Here is a 12,269-nt window from a genome sequence, read left to right on the forward strand (position 1 = left end):
GGTAATGTATGTTTAAAATGCTTAGTGGTTCTTTGTCTGCAGTTCCCTTGAGCATTACATTATATAGTGTCGGTCCTTATCTCTTTTTATGGTTTGCACTTTGACGTCAATTTTATCCGAGATTAGGATTGCAAGCCCTCCTGTTTTTGAATTGCGATTTGCTTGGCATGTTTTCTCCAGCCTATGATTCTCAGCCTATTTTTGTCTGTAATCTTGAGATGTGTCTCCGGTAGAGAGCAGATAGATGGGTTGTGTTTTCTAAGCCAGTTTACTACCCTGAGCCTTTTAATGCCTGAGTTCAGTCCATTGATATTCAGGTTTATTACATCTAGCTGTGGACTCTGATGTCATCTTATACCTTTTGTGTTGGGTATTTTCCTACCTTCCTGTCTTATCAGTGGTGTGTGTGTGTGTGTGTGTGTGCTTCATTCTTTATTTCTTTCAACCCTTAAGCCAATGCTATCTTGAGGGCTGTTTTTTGTTGCCCTCTGGGTGGGGTTGTTCTATATGGCGGTCTCTTATTTGTGCCTGGTGAGTGCTGTTCTGCCAATAATAGGTCGGCAAGGATTTTTTTTAGGTCTGGGTTTCTTTTCATGTATTCTTTTAGTTTTTCCTTGTCTGGGAAGACTCTTAGTTCTCCATCTACCTTAATAGATAATTTGGATGGATAGAGTATGCTGGGGTATATGATATTTTCCTTCAATTTTTGGAATATGTTTCTCTACTCTCTCCTCTTCTTTGTAGTGTCCACTGATAAGTCTGAGCATATTCTCATTTCAGAAACTTCTTTATGTGACTGCTTCTTTTTCCTTAGCTGCTCTCATGATTTTCCCTTTTTCCTCAAAGTTGGATAGTTTAACTATTATGTGCCTTAGTGACTTCTTCTTGAGATTCAGTCTAGCTTGTGTTTTTCAGCCTCCTGAATGGTTGCCTGGTTTTCATTCATTGAGCTGGGGAAGTTTTTCTCCAAGAAATCTCTCACTATTGTTGCAGATGACTTATTTGTCATGTCTTCCTGTGGTAATTCAATAATTCTAATGTTGTTTCTCTTTATAGCCTCAGACATAGCTCTTAGTTTTATTTCCAGCTTCTCTGATGATCTCATTAGACTTTTGTTCACATTTGTTAAAGTCTGCTTGACTGTCCTCTAGGTCAATGGTGCTGTTCTTTGCCTCCTCCATTTTGTTGGCCAATGCCCATGACCTAGCTACTGGTTTTTGTTATCTTATCCCTAAACTCTTGTATTTCCCTTTGGTGTATGGTGTTGTCTCCTCTATCATTTCATTATTTTTCTCTATTGTTTCCTTCATATCCTGTATGACTCCAAGCAGCATTCTGAAATTTTCTTACTGTGGCAAATTAAAGTCTTCTTTTATGTACGTGGTTAAGTTCATGACATCTTCCAGCATTGTCTTTTGTTTCATCTGTTTTTTTGGTTGAGATCGTTGGGCCTGATTGCTGTTTGCATTGTGTTGTTTTAGAGGAGCCCAGTGCCATTTTCCAGAGAGTCAAGGAGCACTGGGCTCTCTCAGGGAGTCTCATAGGAGTTCTTTCACAAACTGCCTGCAGCTAATTGCACTATGGGATTGGCCTACAACTTTATCTTTCTATGGTTTCACTCTTTTCCTAGCCAACCAGCATTCAGTTTTCTGAAGGGCAAGTTGGATGGTTCTCTAAGGGGATGCTGGTTTGGTGGTTGTGGACCCAAGAGGATGGTTCTGCCCTGTGTGCTCTGACAAGATGTCATGTTAATGTGGCCCATGGAAGCTTGGGGCAGCCATACAGGGGTGCTTGCTACAACAGAAGTGCCACAGAAGGCAGGTGGATGTGCCTGCTCTGGTGTAGAGCACAATAGATGATGGGGACATTTGCCTTCCTAAGCTAGATCACCACGTATGTTGGACAGAAGGTCCCGCAGCAGTGTGGAGCGATGAAGAGTGTTGGCCAAGCTTCCTTAGACCACATGAGACACTATGGCAGGTGGGAGTGAGTTCCCTTAGTCATGTGTGACCACAGATGAGGGGAAGGAACTCCCCCAGTCTTGCAGGTGGGACTTCTCTTGGAAGAAAGTTGGTAGGGCTTTCCCCAGCCTCGTGTTAAGCTGAAGAGGGTAGGGAGGATAGATGGGATTTCCCCTGGAGGAAGGTGTGCAGGATAAAAGTGTTGCAGAGGACAGGCGAGCTGGCAAGATTACACCCAGAGGAAGGTGAACAGGCTTTCCCCAGCCTTGTGTTAAGTTTCAGAGGATGGAGCTCCCCTAGCTGGGTGGAGGGTAGGATAAATGCCCTAGGCTAAGGGGAGTGGCCTGAAAGTACGCAGTGGAGTGTGAGAGTAAAGTGAACAGAAAAAGAAGAAGAAATTGAGCCCACTGAGACTTTGGGGGGAAAGAGAGAATAAAGGGAAACAAAAGTAACAATATAGTTCAACCCTGAGTCCTGACTGTGGGGCTGGAGGGGGTTTAAGCCTACACCTAGGTGGTGGTCAGGTATGATTCCATTGAGATAAAGCCCTTGGGCTGGCTGTAGGAGCCTGGCTCTGGCTGAGACTGTGGCAGGGCTGAGGTTAAACCCTAACTGGCCTCCACAGTGGTAAGCCAAAAGCCCACAGCTCCACAAGACCTAGTGGATGTGTGTCAATTTATTTTTATCATGCTCCTCCTGTGACATGACAGTGTGCAATTTCCCTTTTATTGACTCTCCTGCACTGATTTCTGCGGACTCCCTCTGGTATGTCTAGTTGTTTTATCTTTAATTATTTTCTTTGTTTCGTTTATTTCTTTTAGTCTTGTTTTTTATTGTTTGTTCATTTAAAAAAAATTTTTTTCTTACCTAATAGGAGATAGTAACTGTGTCTACATAATCCAGACACACCAATATATTCTACAGGCACATATTCTGGTATAGGCCCTTTACCCATTCCTATATGACCTGATGCTCTATACCAAGTGGGAAACATATCCCAAGCCTTTCCTCAACTATTTTATATCAACAACAAATATATATATATACACACACACTTGCATTCCCTATTTCATCCAATAAGAGACACATGGTTGAGTGCGTAAAGTCTCACTGACAGTTATCAATTAAATACAAATACAACACCATAAGGTCTCAGAGAAAACATATCGTTTCAACTCACATGATAAAGAAGACAGGGTCTCAAATAAATTTGCAAGATAAATAATTGGAAGCCCTTTCTTAGGAAAAAAATGTATTTGGGTCTTCCTGTAAAGGAATTAAAAATAATGGCATTTAGACTCAGTCAGAAAACTGGTAGACAAAGGAAAATGCAGGAAAAAATTACAAGAATTAATTAAAATATGACTTTATTGCCCCCCAAAATTTTGATAGGATGAATCAAAATAAGAAATCAATAAAAGTATGTGGAAACAAAGAAGATTAATACTGAAATTTTATAAATATACGATACATGTATATGTTCCACCGGACTATAATGAAGAGTTCTGTAATACCCATTACTCTCAGTGTTATTCATAATTCATTATTATCAACACATACGTGTTTTTATAATCAATAAAACATATGTAAACATCTTTCTGGTGTTCCCTGCTTTTGGCCAAGATTCATCTAATATTAGGAATAATATGACGCATTGTACATCCTATTCTGAAATCTGGTTTGAAATTCCAACAGATCACTGTGAATGTTAAACTTAAACCGTTTTATAATAATCTCAAAAGTTGCTTTTTCTTAAACTTTTAGCAATGTGATATTGGTATTATTGTTGATAATTTCTGCATTCTATTGAGTCATCTTTCTTTTCAATGAGAAGAAATATGGATCCCTTCCATTCAGTTGGCCAAGTACCTGTCTTCAAGACACTTGGCAAAAACTAGAGGTTGCTGTCAGTGCTCCATCCATTTGCTGAAACTGGAACGTTGTTATATGCTCAGGAACTTGGTGGCATCATGGTTATCTGTTAGGCTGCTAACTGCAAGCTTGGCGGTTCAGAAAACATGAGCCACCCCATGGGAAAAAGACAGGGCTTTCTACTAAAGAGTTACAATCTCGGAAACTCAGGACCACTTACACCCTGCCTATCTGGTTACTATGAGTCAGCATCAACTCAGTGGCAGTGAATTAGGTTTACTTGGGGTTTGTGCTAATGCCTTCAGTGCACTTTGGACTTCTTCCTTCACTGCCATTGGTTCTTGGTCATGTGCTGTCTTTTAAAATATTTGAATTTTGACCAATTGATTTTTGTATAGTGACTTTATTCCTTCTATTTTCTGTTGATATTTCCTGCCTTACTCCATGTTTTTCCCACAGAATCAATCAGTGTTACAACTGGAAGCTTGAATTAGTCCCTTAGTTCTCTCAGCCTGAGGAAGAAGGTCTTCCTTATAGGTATGTGTTTATTATCCTATCATGGTCATTGTTGTACTCTAGGATAGAACATGAAATGTGAGAATTGAGTTTTAACCACCTATTAATATATGCCTTAAATTCTCAGGAAATGTAAATATTTCTTTAAATGACAAAAGTTGTGATCAAGTAAAGAATTTTGAGAGGAAAATTTACCATGGATACTCCACTATACTGAGAATATAATCACATGTATATTTATTAAGAAGACACATTCAAAGGAGGAAGGAATGTGGCCTTAAGGTAAATATTGAAGAAATATGGTCATAGAAAAACAACAAACAAACAATCACAGTCAGCAAAGCCGAAAGAATCAAGTAATGGGTCCGCCAGATTTCTCAAAGGAAAATATTACTTTTTCAACTACTTCATTTTGAACTGTTTGATGTGCATACCTCTATAAAACCTAACTACTATTTCTTTAAGTCACCCAATTTGTTGTAATTTGTTGCAATAATCCCAAGGAAGAAACAAATGTCCTTTTTATTTTCTTAATTGTACATCAATACATGTTTTTAAGCCTTTAGTAACAATGTAAGTAAGTAAAGTAAAATAGAAATGCTTTTTAATGTCTCTTTGGGTCAATAATGACTTCCGTTTCCATTTTCTCTATTCTATGATCCATTTTTAACGGAAACCTATGACAAAGTTGTTTCTAGTGGGTTTCATGAAATTCAGAAGTTTTGTGTAGTGATAGACTCCATTCATTTGTTCCAAGATAAAAACTGTTTTGCCTTTCCCAATAGAAATTTTACAATACTATTAACTGATAAGGTACCAGGCCAGAAACTTTCAAAACTGCTCCATGTTTGTCTATATGAAGAGGTCACTGAAGATATGTGTGCTATAGCCAAGTGTGGTGGAGAAACCAGGTGGTGACTGGCTATCAGAAAAACAAACTCGTCTGGGGTCTAAAAGACTTGTCTCCAACCAAGGAGTCATCTAAGTGAGGTATCAACTAAACCACATGGAAGAAGCACACCAGTCCGTGTGATCCAAGGATTGTAAATCATAAAATCTGAATCTAAAGGAGGGAACTGTATAAAAGCTTAAATTGTGAACACCCAGTTTGAACAAGGCTGTGAATCACAGTGGAAATCCAAAATCCATTTGCAGGGTCCCCACATGAATTAAGCAATTCTGATGAATTCCTTTACATGATAATTGAGGAATGAATAACCTTGCAAGCAGAAAGCATTAAAAGTAAAATATAGCATATATATTGTGCTTAAAATGTAATGCCTTATCATGTGATTTCCCATTTTAAATTTTTTCCGTTTAAAATTTTTTTTAAGCTTCCTTTTTTTATGGGTTTTTCTGTTCGTTCAGTCATTATTGTTATTGGTTTTTTTTCTTCCTGTTTATGCTTTATGTATGTGGCTTTCTATATATCAATGCTCTACCATGACTGGTGGGACTATAGAATTGTACCACAACTATGGATATTAGTATGGCACTTCCTTAAACAAAGGGAAATACAAGTACCTTATGACCCAGCAATTTTTTGACATAAAGAAAGGAAGAATACAAGAAAAGACACATCTATATTTATTGGAGCAATTTCCATTATAGCACAAACTTGGAGATAACGAAAAACTCTGATTATAGAAGAAAACATTAACAATGGAATGCAATGGGATATTATGCATCAATAAAAAACAATGACAGCTCTCTTAAATACCACAAGATATTGGCAAAAGCACAAAACATTATATTTAGCAACCTTAGTCAATACAAATAATATTTGTAATTTTGGATTTCCTTGTAAGTGGACAGTTATCATATCATCAGAGTCATCATTGAACTTTAAGACAAAAAAATGTTATTTGAACATTTCATGCAATTTTAGCAAAATTCAATAAAACGGAATAAGAAATTCTGAAGATGATTCAGAGAGATTAGGACACTGTTACATTGTATTAATTATTTATCTTTATAACATTGACTAAATATTTGATAACACCATTATTATAAGGAAAAACAATAATCAAATTTATGCAGCAACCACCAAAGCTAGTGATGAAGAAATTGATGAATTCTACTGTTTTCCACTGTAAATTGATCAAAAATTTGATCAATAAATTCAGATACATTGATAATTATTTGCAATTTGAATGCAATAGTTGGAAACACAGAAGAAAGTAGAGTCATTGGAAAATATAGATAGAAATGGAGGGATAGAAATGAAGCCAGAGATGGTATGATGGACTTTTGCAAGACCAACAATTTCTTCATGCAAATGCCTTTTTTCAACAGCAAAATGGTCACTATCCTCATGGAGGAATTCTCCAGAAGAAATACATGGGAGTAAAGTTAACTACACCTGTGAGAAGAGACTGTGGAGACACTCAATAGCAGCAGCTAAAATAAGACCAGAAGCTGACTGGAACAAACTATCATTTGTTCATATAAATTCAGGTTGAAGCTAAGAAAGTGAAACAAGTCCACAATAACCAAAAATATGAACTTGAGTCTATCCCATATAAATTCAAGAGCAGATTTGCTGCATTGAACACTAATGAATGAAGATCTGATGAGCTGTGGGAGGACATCATTCATGAAGAAAGTAAAAGTTCATTCAAAAGACAGGAAAGATCAGTGTGGACGTCAAAGGAGATTCTGAAACTTGTTCTCATTTGTAGACTAGCTAAGCCAAATGGAAGATATGGTAAAGTCAAAGAATTGAACAGAAAATTTCTTAAGCAACTGGGGAAAACAAAGTAAAATAGAATTAAATGTGCAAAGATCTAGAGTTAGGAAACCAGAAAGGAAGAACATTCTCAGCATAACATAAACTGAAATAATTGGAGGGGGGGAATCAACCATTGCGTTGAAATGTGGAAAGATTATAAGGGAAAATTACTGAACAAAGCAGGAAGCATCCAAATAAAATGAAAACAATATAACAGAGACAATGTCCAAAAAGAACTGGTTGATATTCCACTATTTTAGCAAGTAGCAAATGAGAAAGAACCAATTGTACAAAAGGAAGAATTCCAAGCTGCACCGAAAGCAATGGCAAGAAACAAGGCTCCAGGAATTGATGGGATACCAATTGACGTCTTTCAACAAGCTGAAGAAGCACTGGAAGCATTTATACATCTATACTGTGGAATCTGGATGAAAGCTACTTGACCAACTGACTGGAAGAGGTCCATATTCGCCCCCACTCCAAAGCAAGGAGACTCAACAGAATGCTTAACTAGACCAATATTATAGATATTGTAGCAGTGTGCATGTTCTGGTCTAATCTGATTTGTAAGGCAGAATTGAGGTTATGACAGTGGGGGAAGTTAACACCAAAGAACTAGAGGAAAGTGTATGTTTCATCAGTGCTATACTGGACCCTGACTTTTTATTTATTTTTATTTATCCATGTTTCATTATTTTATTACATTTACATAACTCTACCCAGATTCCTAGTGATGTTTTTGTTAATCCATTGGATGCTAACCAAATGTCCACAGTTGAAATCAATCCACTAATTGTTCTATGGATGAAAGACATGACATTCTTCTTCCATAAAATTTTACAGCATTGGAAATGCAATGGGAGAGTTCTACTGTGTTTTATGTTGTAGCTATTTATCTGTAGCAACTAGACAGCTGGGGATTGGGAGATTTGTTTATATGAACACAGCATATTATTTTATTGATTCATCAGTTATTGAATATATGAGTTCATTTTACTGTTTCTTTATAATAAGTAAATCCATAATATTTATGTATAATTTTTGCATAGATACATGTATTCGTTTGAGGCTACCAAAACAAAATACAATCAACTAGGTGGCTTTGAAGAAGAGATAGTTATTTTTTAACAGTTCTGGAGAATATAAATGTCCAAAGGTTACTGGCATGTCCATGCTCTTCCTCTGTTGAAATTAAGGAAGATTCTTTTTGTCTCCTTCAACTTTCTGTAGCCCTATGCACTTGTTGGCATTATCTGGCATGTAGATGCATCTTAATATGTCCATTATTCTTCGGTCTGTATCTCTGCTTCTGTTCTCTCTTAATGTTTATACCAATGCTCAGATTGAATTAGGACCGTGCAACTCCAGAAGGATCTCAAGCTAACTGATAACATCTTCAAAGACTTTATAGTGTTATAATTAGGATTTCAAGAAATCTTTTTGAGGAACTCAATTTAATAAATGACAGTGAGTATTTTGAGTTCTGTCAGGTATATACCAAGGGCTGGAATTATTAAGTCATATGGGAAAGTCATGTTAGCATTAATGGGAAGTGATGGACTTCTGGCCTCTTAAACGATGAGAAAATAAATGGGGTTCTGTAAGAGTATGTAACTAAGACAGCTTTCAACATGAGTGTGAAGTCCTATAATGCACTGTGATTTGCACTTGCATCTCCTAGATGGTTTCCAATGTTAAGCATTTATTTCATATATCTGTTGGGTATTTGCAATTTCTTTTTGGAGGAATTATTATTCAGATTCCTGACTATTTTTAATGAATTATCTTGTTCCATTATTTTATTAAAAGAGCCATTTATATATTCTAGATGCAAGTTTCTTACCAGATGTATTATTTGAAAATATTTTCTCCATTTTCAACTTGTCCATTGAATCTTAGTGAGAACATAAAATTGAATCATAAAATGTTTTAATTGTTATAAAGTCTACCTTTCTTTCTTTAGTTGATTTGTATTTTTAGAGTCATAGGTAAGAACATACTATCTAAATTGATGAGACATACTAAGAACCCTAACATAAGGTTATGAAGATTTCCTTCAATATTTAAGGCTGAATTTTTAATATGTATTTATTGAGTTCTTACACTTGAAATTTATGATCAATTTTAGTTAATTTTGGGTGTAATGTGGGAATAAGCCTATAAAAATTGGCACTTTGAGGGGCGTGGGTATTCAGTTTCATAAGTAGCACTTATTGAGAAGATATTTTTATCCTATTCATGTAGAATGCGAGACTTCTAGTTTATAATTCTGAATTAAAATTTAACAATTCTTGGATTCTTGACTTGAAACACATATTTCAAGATATGCTTTTGAATTAATGTAAAATAAAAAGGCACTGAAGATTTGATAACTGGAGTTTTGAATTTAGATGAATTTGAGAAGTACGGTCATCTTCACATTACCAATTCTTACAATACTGAACATTGGTAGTCTTTGTATTTCTTTAGATCTTATGTAAGTTTGTTCAACCTGAGTCAGAATGGACTCAAAGGCACCTAAAAACAACACAATTTTGTAAGTTTTTGACTATCTGTTTTGCAGCTTTTTTGTTAAATGTGTGTCTAATTATTTTACTGTACTCTAAATAGAATTGTGTTCTTAAAAATAGTTTCATATTATTCATTCTTAGTATAACTCAAAAGTCATACCATAGAGTTAATTCCAACTCAGTGTGGCCCTATAGGATTGAATAGAACAGCTCCCTGCTTGTTTGTAGGAGTAAAGGATAATGCTATTATGAGTTATCATATATACTGATATTAATAAAATTCTAAATAAAATTTTAGAGAAAGCTTCACATATATTTAATTAAAATGCTTTATTCCAAGTAGAATGGACATTTCAACGGGGCAGGAGAAAAAAAACAGGAAAGCTAACATCTCAATGGTGACAGGCTAAATGCTTCCTGTCAAAGGTCAGAAGGAGATAAAAATGCCAATTCTATCCAATTTTACTCAACATTTTACTGGAGGTATTATTCAGGACCATTATCAGAAAAGTGAAGTAAAATTCATGTCAATGGCAAAGAGAAAGTACACTAGGTGATTCAAGAATAACAATTGTAAGGATGGTGCAGGACAGTAAAATGCTGTGTTCTATTGTACATAGGGTTGCTATACCAAAATAATCAGAGAACCTGGAATATATGAAGAAGAATGAAAAATCAGAATTTGAGGAATGCTCCTTGCTTGCTGAAAATCAATAGGACTTGAAGTACTTGCTGATGAAGTTCCAGGATTGCAGCCTTCAGTGTGGATTATGTATCAATGGAAAGATGACCCAAATCCTCACAACTGGACCAATAAGTAACATCATGATCAATGAGGACTAAGGGATGCCTGACTAATACCTTGGCATTTTCCATCACCTCATATGCCTGTCAAGGTTGGACATTTTATAAGAAAGATTGTAGAAGAATCAATGCATTTGAAATGTGGTGCTGGATAAGAATATTGAAAGTACTGTGGACTGCTAAAAAGACAAACTACTCTATCTTGGAAGAAGTACAGCCGGAGTGCTCATTAGAGGAAAAGATGAGAAGACTTCATCTTACATACTTTGTACATATTGTCATGAGAGATCAGGCCTTGGAAAAGGATATTATGCTTGGTAAGTGGACAGGCAGAAAAAGAGGCGGGCCCTCCATGGGATGGATTTTCATAGTGGCTGCAACAATGGGCCTGTTCAGACATAGGGACAATGGCTAGGATGGTGCAGGAGAGGTCAGTGTTTTGTTTTGCTGTGCATAGGGTCACTATGGGTCAGAACCAACTGGATGGCATCTAACAACAATAAATATGAAAAACAGCCAACTTAATGACACTTAACAGCAACTGATTTATAGCATCATCTCACGAATATGAAATTCTAAAACTAAAATCTCTTAGAACTGATACAAGTTCATCACAATTCCAAGTTCAAGATTAATACACAAAAGCCAATTTTGTATCAGAGTCCTAGTGGTGTAGTATATACTAAGTGGGCTGCTAGCTGTAACATCAGTGGGTCATATCATCTAGGGGATTCAAAGAAGAATTAGGAGACTTTGAACTTCAGAAAAGAGCTACAATCTCATGGAACTCTGAGATTTTCATGTAATTTGTTGTTTTTTCTTCCATTCTAATTAAGTTGAAGCCGCATTTACAGTATGTATATCCTGTAATTATTGAGTACAGATTTACGTTGTTGTAGGTATGTGCCTTGACATCATTTCCGACTCATAGTGACCCTGTGTACACAAAGAAGGAAGCACATCTTGGTCCAGGACCATCCTCATAATCAGTGTTATGTTTGGACCATTGTTGCAGCTATGGCACCAATACATCTCTTTTTCTCTGACACTCTATTTTACAAGGCATGATGTGCTTCCCATATAGGATCTCTCCTGATGACACAGCCAAAATATGTGAGACAAAGTTTCAAGGTCCTCGAAACTAAGGAGTTTTCTGTTTGTACTTCCTCCAAAACCAATCTGTTCTTTTGGCAGTTTGTGTACTTTTCAAATAATTTCCAAACCAAAACAAACTCACTGTGTGACTCATAGCAGGTCATCTGACTCAAAACAACCCTATAGAACAGGGTAGATTTGTCCCTTTGATTTTCCAAGACTATAAATCTTTATAGAAATAGAAACAACTTCACATTTACCCCCCTGTCCCCCTAGATACTAGTGGTTGAGAACTACTGACCTTGTGGTTAGCAGCCCAAATCATAACCACCCTATGAAAACCATCATTAAAATGCATCAATTCTTCTCCTGTCTTCCTTATGCATGATCCAACTTTCACACACATATATGAGGAGAAGTAAAGCATCATGACTTGTGACAGGTGCCTCCAAGCCCTCAAAATGACGTCTTTGCTCTTTAAGACTTTAAAGGCATCTTGCACAGCAAATTGGCCCAATGCAATGCATCTTCTGTTTTCTTGATTGCTGCTTCCAAGAACACCCATAGTGAATTCAAGAAAACTGAAATCTTTTACAACTTCAACACTTTCTCCATGTATCATGATTTTGTCTATTGGTCGGTTTGTGATAGATTTTATTGTTTATTTCATGATTCCCTGAGGAATTCTGCACTCTTCGATTTACATCATGCCAAAACATACAGTTTGGGCATCTTCAAAGGACTCAAATTGTGCTTCAATTAAATGTGTGTGTTTTTTAA

Source organism: Echinops telfairi, unplaced genomic scaffold (assembly GCF_000313985.2).
Source record: "Echinops telfairi isolate 266 unplaced genomic scaffold, ASM31398v2 ScPeMD7_7469;HRSCAF=8507_0, whole genome shotgun sequence".
In the NCBI taxonomy this organism is placed as follows: domain Eukaryota; kingdom Metazoa; phylum Chordata; class Mammalia; order Afrosoricida; family Tenrecidae; genus Echinops; species Echinops telfairi.